Here is a 12077-nt window from a genome sequence, read left to right on the forward strand (position 1 = left end):
TAAAGGGCTAAAGCTAGCATGATGAATGGATTGCATGAATCATGAAGCAAACCACATACCCAGTTCCGCCCGTTCTGAAATAAGTTGGAGCTGCCTTGGTGGTGTGGCACACCTTCCATTTGGGCACGTTTGTCCTTGGCCTCGTTGTGGGTGGCCAGCCATTCTTTTGAGCACCACCCATCGACCAACACCTCCCAACAATCCATCCGATCCGCACACCATCTCTGAGGGTCCTAAGTTAGCAAATAGAAACTTTAGCGCTACGGCTATGAATTACTAAATAAAGGAATTAAGTACAAGGCCTTAAGAATTACCTTCATGTACTGCTCCTTACTCAAGAAAATATCGCGGCACTCCTGCTTGGACTTCTTGATACCACGGTCGGCGTAGTAGTCTCGAACAGACTGCACCCGAGCCTCATGCCGTAAGTTCTGAAGTAGGCGCTTGCACTCCTTGTGGATAACATCTGCCGCCTCCTCCTCGTATCCCTCCTCACACCTGTAGAATGTCTGCAATCAAATGAGACAATATTGATTAGTACAATTAATAACTAGCTAGTTGAAGATTTTTAATTGTGTAATGGAGAAATTACCCAGAACTTTCTGGTCACCATGTCTGCCCTCGTCTTGCACAAGACACCGTCGATAATCTCACCCGGCGGGGCCGGGGCAGCCAAGTAGTGCTCCCAACTCAATCCAACCTCTGGAAGCCGACCCTCACCAGGCAACGTGACAAACCCCGGAAAGTTTTGCCGAATCAGAACTCCAAGGATGGAGTTGGGCCGGCGGACACTTTCATGGTGGTCCCAACCCCTGCAGCATGACAAGGCCAACGCATTAGTTATTTGAAGAAACGTGAATGCAGAAGGTACAAAAAGATTAAATGCACTTACCTCTCCCCATCAGGGAAAATCAACCACCTCTGCTCGCGGGTAGCCGGCACGGACGGGAGCCGTGTAGCACCACACTGGTAGACGTTGCCCCCGTCCCCCCTCCTCCTCAAGACGAGTCGGCTCCCCGCCATCCTCAGCATGGCCACTCGGCTCCCCGCCATCATCAGCATGGCCACTCGGCTCCTCAGGCTGACCCGACCAAGTACCCCATCTAGACGTGTGCTCCTCCGGGGTCTCGTGGGCCCAACTCTCGTGGGCCGAAGGCCCGTCGACCCGAGGCTCGTGGGCCGAAGACCCGTGGACCGGAGGCTCATGGACCGGAGTCCGTGTAGCCTCCTCCTCAGACGAGTCCACCCTAGCAGTCAAGTGCCCGGGTGAAACAGCTGGGGGCGGCGGCGAGGAAGGCGCCGTAAGAGCCACCCTACCTCCTCTCCCGCGACCACGTGCTCCACCTCAGCCCTTCTTCTTACCTCGTCCCCTACTGGGCACCGCGATCGACGAAGAAGGGCCCGGCGGTGTCGCCTTACTGTCCAGCAACGCTCGGTGTAGAGGTGCGTGTGGAATGGAAGACCTCACACTACGCGCCAACGAAGAAGGGGCCTCGGCGCGCTCCCGACCAGCGCCCACCATCTGTCAACACCTGCCATGACAAAGAATAAACGAAATTAGTACAACATGAAAAAAAGTACAACATAAACAACTGCACATTTAAAACTACCCGATCAACACAATTATATATGATGTTTTTCATAACCAAATCGAAAAATATATGACCTAACTAATAATTCACAAATATATGACCCTGTCGGCCTCTCGAAGGCCAAAGAACACCTTTTCGGGAGGTTTCGGGGGTCGGGGTGTCGTGTCGGTGTCGGGGTGCCGTGTCGGGGTCGGGGTCGGGGTCTCGGGGTCGGGGTGTCGGGTCGGGGTGCCGTGTCGGTGTCGGGGTCGGGGTGTCGGGTCAGGCTCGAGGTCGGGGTGTCGGGTCGGGGTCGGGGTGTCGGGTCAAGCTCGGGGTCGGGGTGCCGGGTCGGGGTCGGGGTGCCATGTCGGTGTCGGGGTCAGGGTGTCGGGTCAGGCTCGGGGTCGGGTTGTCGGTGTCGGGGTCGGGGTCGGGGTTGGGGTGTCGGGGTCGAGGTCGGGGTCTCGGGGTCAGGGTGTCGGGTCAGGGTGCCGGGTCGGGGTCGGGGTGCCGTGTCGGTGTCGGGGTCGGGGTGTCAGGTCAGGCTCAGGTTCGGAGTGTCGGTGTCAGGGTCGGGGTCGAGGTATCGGGGTCGGGGTCTCGGGCTCGGGGTGTCGTGTCGGGGTGCCGGGTCGGGGTCTTTTTTCCTTTTCTTCTTCTTCCTCTTCTTCCTTTTCTTCATTTTCTTCCTTTTTTTTCCTTCTTCTTCTTCTTCTTCTTCTTCTTCTTCCTCCTTTCCTTTTTCCTCTTCTTCTTCTTCCTCCTTTCCTTTTTCCTTCTTCTTCTTCTCCTCCTCTCTTGTTTTTTTTCTTCTTCTTCTTCCTCTTCTTCTTTTTTCTTCTCCTCCTCCTCTTCTTCTTCTTCCTTTCCTTTTTCCTCTTCTTCTTCTCCTCCTCTCCTGTTTTTTCTTCTTCTTCTTCCTCTTCTTCTTTTTTCTTCTCCTCCTTCTCTTCTTCTTCTTCCTTTCCTTTTTCCTCTTCATCTTCTCCTCCTCTCCTATTTTTTTCTTCTTCTTCTTCCTCTTCTTCTTTTTTCTTCTCCTCCTCCTCTTCTTCTTCTTCCTTTCCTTTTTCCTCTTCTTCTTCTCCTCCTCTCCTGTTTTTTCTTCTTCTTCTTCTTCCTCTTCTTCTTTTTTCTTCTCCTCCTCCTCTTCTTCTTCTTCCTTTCCTTTTTCCTCTTCTTCTTCTCCTCCTCTCCTATTTTTTCTTCTTCTTCTTCCTCTTCTTCTTTTTCTTCTCCTCCTCCTCTTCTTCTTCTTCCTTTCCTTTTTCCTCTTCTTCTTCTCCTCCTCTCTTGTTTTTTCTTCTTCTTCTTCCTCTTCTTCTTTTTTCTTCTCCTCCTCCTCTTCTTCTTCTTCCTTTCCTTTTTCCTCTTCTTCTTCTCCTCCTCTCCTGTTTTTTTCTTCTTCTTCTTTTTCTTTCCTAAAACTGAACTAAACCTAAAACTAAACCTAAATCTAATCTAAACATAAACCTAAAACTAAAAAAACAGAAGAAAAAGGAAAAAACTAAATCTAAACCTAAAACTAAACTAAAACCTAACCTAAACTTAAAACTAAACCTAAAACTAAAACTAAAACTAAATCTAAACTAAACATAAACCTAAAACTAAAAAAAACAGAAAAAAAAGGAGAGGTAGAGCTCACCTGGGCCGGTGGAGGAGGGGGGCGGGGCGGCCTGGGGCGGCGGCGCCGGTTCCAGGGTGGTGGGGCGCGGGCGGGGGGGGGGAGGGCGCCGGGGGGCCGGGGCGCGGCGGTGCTAACATGGCAGGGCGGCGGGGGCGACGGGGCGGGCGGCCGGTGGAGCGACGGCGCCCGGGGCGGTGGGGCGCGGGGGGGGTCGCCGGGGGGCCTGGTCGTGGCGGCGCCGAGACGGGGCGGGGGCCGGGGCGACGGGGCGACGGGGCGGGCGGCCGGTGGAGCGACGGCGCCCGGGGCGGTGGGCGCGGGTGGGCCGAGTCGTCGGGGGGCCTGGGCGCGGCGGCGCCGAGACGGGGCGGGGGACCGGGGCGACTGGGCGGTGGGGCGACGGGGCGGGGGACTGTGGGGCGGTGGGGCGGTCTTGCGACCGGGCGGCGGCGAGTGGTGGGGGCGGCGACGCGCGTGTGTGGGAGGGAAATAGAGAGAGAGGGGGGGTGGGGCGTGTCGGCCGTTAGATATGTTTAATATTTGCCGTCAGCCACCTTTGTCGTCCGCTAGCGGACGGCAAAGAGGGGGGCCATTAAGTATTTTTTAACCAGCTCCTCAGTGGGGCCCCCCTCCCTCTTTGCCGTCAGCTAGCAGACGGCAAAGAACAGGCTGATGGCAAAGGCTATCTTTGCCATCAGCCTGTTCTTTGCCGTCTGCTTTCAGGTAGCTGATGGCAAAGAGCTTCTTTGTCGTCCGCTAGCTGACGGCAAAGAGCTGGCAGATGACAAAGTAGCCTTTCATGAATTTTGTACTTCCTATCGCCGACATGTGGGACATATAGCAATCGGGTCGACGTGTCAAGCACCAAATAACAGTGCAGAACAGCAGGGGGACACATCCCACTCGTACCGTCCCACTAGTAGTAATGAGCAATGAGACGTCAAATCACAATGCCGGACCTTCCCAAACGGACGAAGCAACCATTATTTCACACTTCAGTTCGCCATCATCTCAAAGCACGTAGTATTGCTTCTGCCTCAAGAGGGACATGCGCATCGCCTTGGTACATCATGATACGTGGGACCGCATGACAGGCCATGCTCCCCCACTGATCACTCGGTAAAATCACCTCATTTTTACTATACTTCCTCCGTATTGGTTTACTACATGGCATGCACGTCGTTCTAGGTTGAGAATTTAACTGGCTATATATGTGATGAACAGTACTCTAGCCTTTTAAAAAATGTATACTTTTGTACATTAGTACTATCGATGGATTACGCCATGGAGCAAAAATTGAAATTAAAAAAAAGGTGGTACATATAGAGAGCGCTCGTCGCCAAATTATGCATATAGTATTATGAAAAAAGCTAGTACGTGCTTAATTGGGGTGCTAAATTCTATTAAAGAAATACTAGTAGTATGTACATACTAAAGAGTTAAAGTAACGAGAAGAAACATAACATAGTTCTGCTGGGGGCTCAGCACAACACACCCCTCAAATTAAACTAAGCACACCTGAAATTAAACTATGCAACTAATCCGGGAGACAGTGCATTAGAAGTTTAGAACCACCATGAGCAACGACACTGCCACCTTACTCGGAGTCCTCGTCCACGTCCTCGACTTCATCCTTGTCCCTCTTCCTCTTGGCCGATACTTCTTTGCTTGAACCGCACACTTGGCTGTTGCTCTTCATCCAACCCTTGTAGATATTGAAACAAAGGTAGCCATCCATTGCAGCGTAGTGGATGTGGTCTATATCTAGTACATTTCGCTGCCATGCATGACGATGAAATGTGTAATGAGGTTTCTCCAGTTTACGGTACGAAGGATGAACCATGGCTCCTGCCAGGGTCAGCATTGAAGGCTGACGAGAGGGCACCGGCCGATTCTTCTGGAGGTCGAAGGGGTTGCCTACAACGAGGCCTATCTGACCCAGGACTTCTTTGTCATTCTTAAAGTCTACAGTAACGAATTTCACTGTTTTGTCCTTGAGGAAGTTGTTAAAATCCTGGCACTCAACATCGTCATGGCATATGTGGTAGACCAAGCAAACGTTATGTACGCAAACCTGGATCACGGCGGGCTTCTTCCTCTCTTCGTCCTTTAGATCCTTCTCTCGTCGCAGGACTATGGTGTACTCAACATCTGGCCCAGCGACCCACTCATCATCTGAGTTTTTGAACATGCGTCTGAAGCGAGAAAGGCATCCTTTCACCGTCACGGAAGAACGGATGTAGATGATGTCGAACTCATCGCCGGTGATGGTTCTAAGCTTGTACTTACTGCCGATCGTGGAGATTTGGGACACCATGGATTTGGGAGGAGGGTTAGGATTAGTGGAACTGCCGTAATGTGAATGGACGGGACGACTAGGAGCGAACCGCCGTAGTACTGAAGGACGCGCGGGGACGAGTAGGAGCGAACTGCCAGCGTGCGAACGGCAGGGTAGTGACTTTCCATTCTCCCATGATACGGGCTTCCGAGAGCCCTTGGATCTGAGATCGAACAGTTGCATGGCGTGATTCTAGACCTATGGGTGAATATCCTATCCTGGAGGGTTATTCTGTAAATTTTCAGCAACTTAGCATGCGACCGTTTGATCTCAGATCCAAGGGCTGCCAGCAGCCCGTATCATGGTCGCGCCTACCACGACCGTCGCGTCGCTCGTGCAATCGCGCCCTTGGAGATTTAACATGGTGTGTTAGGCTATCTGATGTTGGCATGTCATACATAGTCATCACTTACTCACTCATAATACAACAAGGTTTTGGCTATAAGGTTGGCTATAAGTGTATTTTTTTACTTCTCTCCATCTCTTTCTTCGTACTCCCTCCGTCCCATAATATAAGAACGTTTTTGACACTAGTGTAGTGCCAAAAATGTTTTTATATTATGGGACACAGGGAGTACTAGTATTTATTGCATTTGCCAAGGAGTGACCTCTTGCAATGAAATGGTGTTGCTAAGTTTGTTTCATTTAATTAGCTATAGACTCAAAATTGTCTTTTCACCTAGGTACACGCGCTTAGCACCATTTCTTCCTTGGGTCACCAAACTAGTCTCTCTCTTCTTGATTAACTTGCCACATCAGAATTTATGCCTATGTGGAAAGCTTAAGCACCTGTAGGAGCAAGTAAGTACAATAGTGTGCTTTACATGGCATTTTTGCATATGTGGAGGAAAGAGAGGCAATGAAAAAGTGGAGAAGTGGGCTCTCATGCAAGAGCCAGCCTCTACTACATGGTAGAGCATTGGGAGAGGCACCTGTATGGAGGTGGTCAGGAATTGGGAGACTCATGCCGGTCATAGCACCGCAGTTAAAATGATAATGGCAAGTCAAATCACGGGCCCCCACCTGTCCAGCAGTAACTCGCTGTCAAATCACACAGCCCTACGTTTGCAGCAGCCTACTCCCTTGTCTTCTCGTGTCTCTGTCGAACCAACTAGGCGGAACTTCCCCGCCTACCGTGCAGGAAAATCCCCGCCCTCAACTTTTAAATACAACTACATCCGCTTAAGAATCCAATGATATTCTTTTTGTGACATAGTAACTCATATTTAGTTAGTCAAATGGATGACCTAGAACTACGTGCAGGCCCTATAAACCGAGACGCCTAAAAATAAAAAACCGAGACGGAGAGGGTAGGTCATCACGTATCTTTTTAGATCAATATAGTCGGGATTCACTAAGGAGCAAAACCAAGTGGTAGGCTGCTCCTGTCGTGTTGGCGTAGCAACTCAAGCAGGGTCAGTCCACACATGAAATGGCGACACACATAACAGGACCCCTTTGGCCGACATGTGGCTCATCCACCGTCTTGTTCCATGTGCGATGCACCAAATTACAGTTCAGAGTAGCGGTTGGAATTGGAGGCACCTCGGTCATAGCGCCGCAGTAGTAGAAAATGAGCGATAAGGGGTCAAATCACAAAGCCCCACCTTTCCCGCATTAAGGTTGACGGACGAAGCAACCATCATTTCACTCTAGGGCGCAAGAGCATAAAGAAAAGAGAAAACAATGATGCATGCGGCAGCTACCTAGGGCACCCTAGGGTAGGGGTCTCCACTACAGATCCTTTTTTTGAAAGCGCCTCCACTACAAATTGGCTACTCCCTCGTCCTCTTGAAGAAAATGATGATGAGTGCGGCGGTAGGGTTTGTAGGAGTACTACGCATGCGGGGCCACGTCGTAGTAAACGGGTTCGAGTCGACGCCTTAAATATGTGTGGGCCGCTTGGTTTTACAGGAACGAGGTAGCATTTTGGGTTCGGGGACCAGTGGAGATATAGTACGTACAAAAAATTGTGGACGTAGGTTCGACCGAAAGGCAATGATGCATGGGCCCTGCATTTTGATATACCCGGGGCCGCATGAAATTTGCTACTCTACTCAAAACTAGTAAGGTATACATGTATTGAATGCATGAGATTTCGAAACCAAATTATGAATAAATACACACTATAGCATGTAAAGCTTTGAGTCATATATGCATGATTTAGATGTTCGTTTAGTTTTTATAGTTCATCTCATTCAAAATCAATTAGTTTTATAAAAATGTTAAGATTCATGGGGTTGTGCATTGTAGATAATAAAGTAAAAAACAAATAATGGCAATTCATTTAGAAAATAATAATTAATTATGATACAAAAGATTCTAGAACAAAGGAGAAGTGCTTGTGTTTTGAGCTTTGTGCATTATGCTTAAGTTCAACCATGGAGTCTTCTAAATTGTACATGTGGCAGATCTAGTGGAATGTTGATGATATCCAACGGCCAGTAGTGCTAGGATTTGCCTATCTCTGCACTGTCGGGTTAGTTTCATCCAGCGACCATCTTTCAAAGTTATTGGCACACTATATAGTTCTTGTGCCATAGTTGCATGTTATGGAAAAAAGCTACTAGTGGGTTGTACTATCTATTTAGGAATAGAAGATGTATACATGGAAGTTGTAGGGAAAGAGATGACATGGAGCATCTACATTCCTATGAGTAGGGATTGGAAAAGAGATGTCATTTGGTTCACATCATAGGAACTTTTCTATAGAATCTAGAGATGACATGTACACTACTAGGGAAAAGCCTAGCAGCAGCGCAGTTTTTGGGCCTATTAGTAGCGCGGGGGCCGACGCTACTAATAAGGTGCTACAGCTAATGTATAGCAGTAGCGCGGGTGAGACCCGTGCTACTACTACGTCGTTTAGCAGTAGCGCGGGTGCCAACCCGCGCTACTACTAATCTCTAATCTCTGATTTTTTTTTTGAATTTTTTCGAAAAAAAATCGATTTTTCCCCCTAATTTTCAAATTTCTGAATTATTTTAACCTCAAATCTCAATTCCTATGAGGAGGAATTAGAAAAGAGATGTAATTTGGTTCATATCATAGGAACTTTCTCTTGAATATACGCTAATGTTTATTTTCCTTTGGAATTAAGGGAGTACAGGAATCCATTCATATAAAACGAGTGGCTCTAAAGCTATAGAAATGATATCATGTTTATTTCCTTTGAAATGTGGAGTATATGAATCTATTCCTGTGAACCAATTGGCTCTAAAGGAAAAAAATCCTATAAAAATCATATCATATAGAGTTCCTATGATATTCCTCGACACTAAAGGATGGTTGAAATTGCTGCGGGTGATACGATGGTCTTTCTTTGTAGACTCCTCACCCATCTTCATAGTTACCTCTCGAAGATGAATGAAATGATATATACATGGTATTCTACATGTGCAATTTGGTACACTAAAACTCGGTAAAAGTTTGCGAGGTTTGAATTTTCAATAAAGCTATATTCACTGCATTTCAGAACGGAGGGAGCATACGGCACTTGCTAACAATCACGTGGAAGATTTGTGTGTAGGAGGAGTGGCTGTTCTGTTAAAAGACATGGCAAAACTGACACTGTCGGATGCCAATCTAACAGTTCTTATGGCGTTCGTCAGGAAAAGGCTGGTGGCGAACGTTTGTAGGATAATGATTTACGGACACATGCGTTGCATTGATACGTGCCCCCCTCTCTCTCACGCACATGCACCCTCACGAGTCACGACTCTCCCGAGTCCTCTCGCAGACTCGCACGTCGCACCCACCGTCTATCTGCAGGTAGACGTCACGCACATATGTGCTCGTCACACCCTACCCTCAGAACTTCTAAAAAACAGAAGACGACACACACATTTTATTTTAGCTCACACGTCACAAACTTATACTATTACTCTTGCAGCGAACGTTCTTGGGGCATAGTATATTGTACTCTCACGAAGAGAAGCGGTGCACGCATGCACTAGTTCTCTCACACCCACTCGCGGGTACACGTAGGAGCGCATTTTTTGAAGCTGGTACAACAAAATCACTCCACTATATATAAAAGCATGTGCCTTAGCGCTTGCTTTACTAGGGTTCATCTCGTTCACTCTCTCATGCTCTCCAGATCTAAGCAAGACATAGGTGGCCACACACTCTCTCTCAGCTCATGGCTGGTCACAAATCCGGCCGGACAACCTCAACCGGGGCAAGGGTGTAGGTGCATCGTTCACGCTATCGTCGGAGGCAAGGGAGGAGACCAACGGCTGCCCACGCGTCCCGATCGGCGGCCGTGCCATTCTCTCCGAGAGAGCACCGGCTCGGGAGGGCCTCCGACCCCTTCTTCCTCCCTGCGGTATTGTGGCCGATATGCGGCCTCCCGACGCCGTCTTTGCCACATGCCGATGACCCTCAGGTATATATTACTTCGAAACCTTCCTGGCTCTACTACCCCAGCTCTTCCCCCTTCGTCTGGATCCTTTTCTACTTCCGTCCGCTGTTCCAAAGCCACCTAGACTTCTACTATTATTAGAAGTAAAGCTACTTCATATAGTCGACTCAAAGCATTGGTTCAAACAGGGAAGAAAGTGGGAAAGTTGTAGCATGAATCTAGGACTTGGTTCTAAGAGGAAACAGGGGAAAGTAGTAATATCTGTCACTGTTTAAATAACCGTATTTCATATTTGCGTAAACATGGATGTCTGTCTCCATATCATTTCGGGATGTCTGTCTCCGTATCGTTTCTATCCGCGCAATCAAAAGCACACACCTCAGTTTTAGTACAACTGCGCAAAATGAGATGGCTATCCCTCGTTGCCGTCATCTAACCTCCCGTCTTCAAGGTATGCCTACATTGGTAGTAACTAAGGTAGAATGACCAACGCAATCTAAAAGAAGTTGATTCGTACGTTTTACTTCCTGATTGCAGTGCAGGGACGAGTGAAAACAAATGCATCCTAGTCCGGAATGCACTTTCTACCACTTCATCCATGGACCGAGGACTAGCTGGCACGGTTGCACGGCGGTTTTTTGGACAGGTGCGCGGACAAGAGGCATTGTGGTCTGCTTATTTCTGCAAATAGCGGTGCTTAAATTTAGTGGAATGCACAAGAATTTCACCTGGTCAGTACACTGCATGGTTCAGTTCAGCATTCCAGCTGAGACCACAATTATAATTGGTTATTCTGGAATGAGAGAACCTAACCCTGGATGGTGGCAACAAGAAAAAACCAGAGTGAACTCCAGGAAATTTAAGCCTGCCGGGAGGCCCTTTGCTCAGAGAAGCATTGCTTGTTTTTCCTGATTTGTAAACCTTCTCACAACTTTGTCTTTTGCTGTGAACTAGTATATGTTTGTTATGTTCTATGAATCATTGAGATGTATAAAATTGCTTAACTTATGCTTTTCAAGTTTTTTATGAAGACGAGTTTAATGTGAGTGTTCCACATGAGCGCTGGACTAGCGTGTGAACATTTGGAATTTATTACATTGTGGCCTCAATTAACTGCATGAACCAGTGTAACAAGATACATAGTTGCTTATATGTCAGATAGCAGATTGTTGATTGTTAGCTGGTCGATAGCCTAGTGTTGAAGCGAGCTGAGCCAATGTGCCGTGTTTTGCACAACTGCTTACAAGTGGGGTAGCACCAACAGTGTTTACAAGTACTTATGTATACGTCGGCGCACGGTTCTCGAACGAGTGCTCTATTTCATCAAAACACACACTGCTCGTATGATAAACCGTGACAACTTATGTCTTACCATGCCATATTCATGAAAAAACTAGTGAGGACGCATCTGTTTCGGCAACAATTACGATGGTTCTCACATGATTCACGGGCACACAAAAGTAGCAGCAGTTCCCATAGACGGATTCAAACAGAGTACTAGCCCCAGAGGGGTCGATAACAGGCAAGGTTCGGATAATTAGACACAATCCAAACTACTATTAAACACTAGCTGGGGCAACTATTTCATGCCTCGATCTAATTTGGGCTGGACACAAGACGGACCTTGCCATGAACATCATCGAGGACGTCCCGCAGCAGCTCAATCCTGTGAACCTTCATGAAGACAACCTTGTGGCCCTGCCACTGATAAACTTGTTTGTGGAGGCATGCCACGTCATCTTCCTGCGTAAGCTTGACAAGAACAGTATGCCTCACAAACGAAGGAGTAGCTTTGAACTTCTTGTGCTTCAGTACACCCTGGACAACACGCCTGACAACAGTGAGGCTGGAATACAACTCTTCATTGGTATAACCGCAAATGGCTTCCAGGATCCAACAGCCTAAGAACTCTGTTTTTCCAGTGCGTATATTCAGGTCATCTGCCTCGTAGCGAGTGACATGTAGAACAACACAATCCTTGTCTATCAGGGCTCTAATTGAAACAGAAACAAATTCTGAATTACTTTTCAGTATAAGAAACACAAGTTATTTAAACCACTATGTATAGCATGGCATCGAAGCTAATAAAATTTTGCATTATTAATCACCACATACTTCCTTTTCTAAAAAAATCATCACATACTTAGATGAAAAACCACAATCGAGATCGGCAAA

Source organism: Triticum aestivum, chromosome 7B (assembly GCF_018294505.1).
Source record: "Triticum aestivum cultivar Chinese Spring chromosome 7B, IWGSC CS RefSeq v2.1, whole genome shotgun sequence".
In the NCBI taxonomy this organism is placed as follows: Eukaryota; Viridiplantae; Streptophyta; class Magnoliopsida; order Poales; family Poaceae; genus Triticum; species Triticum aestivum.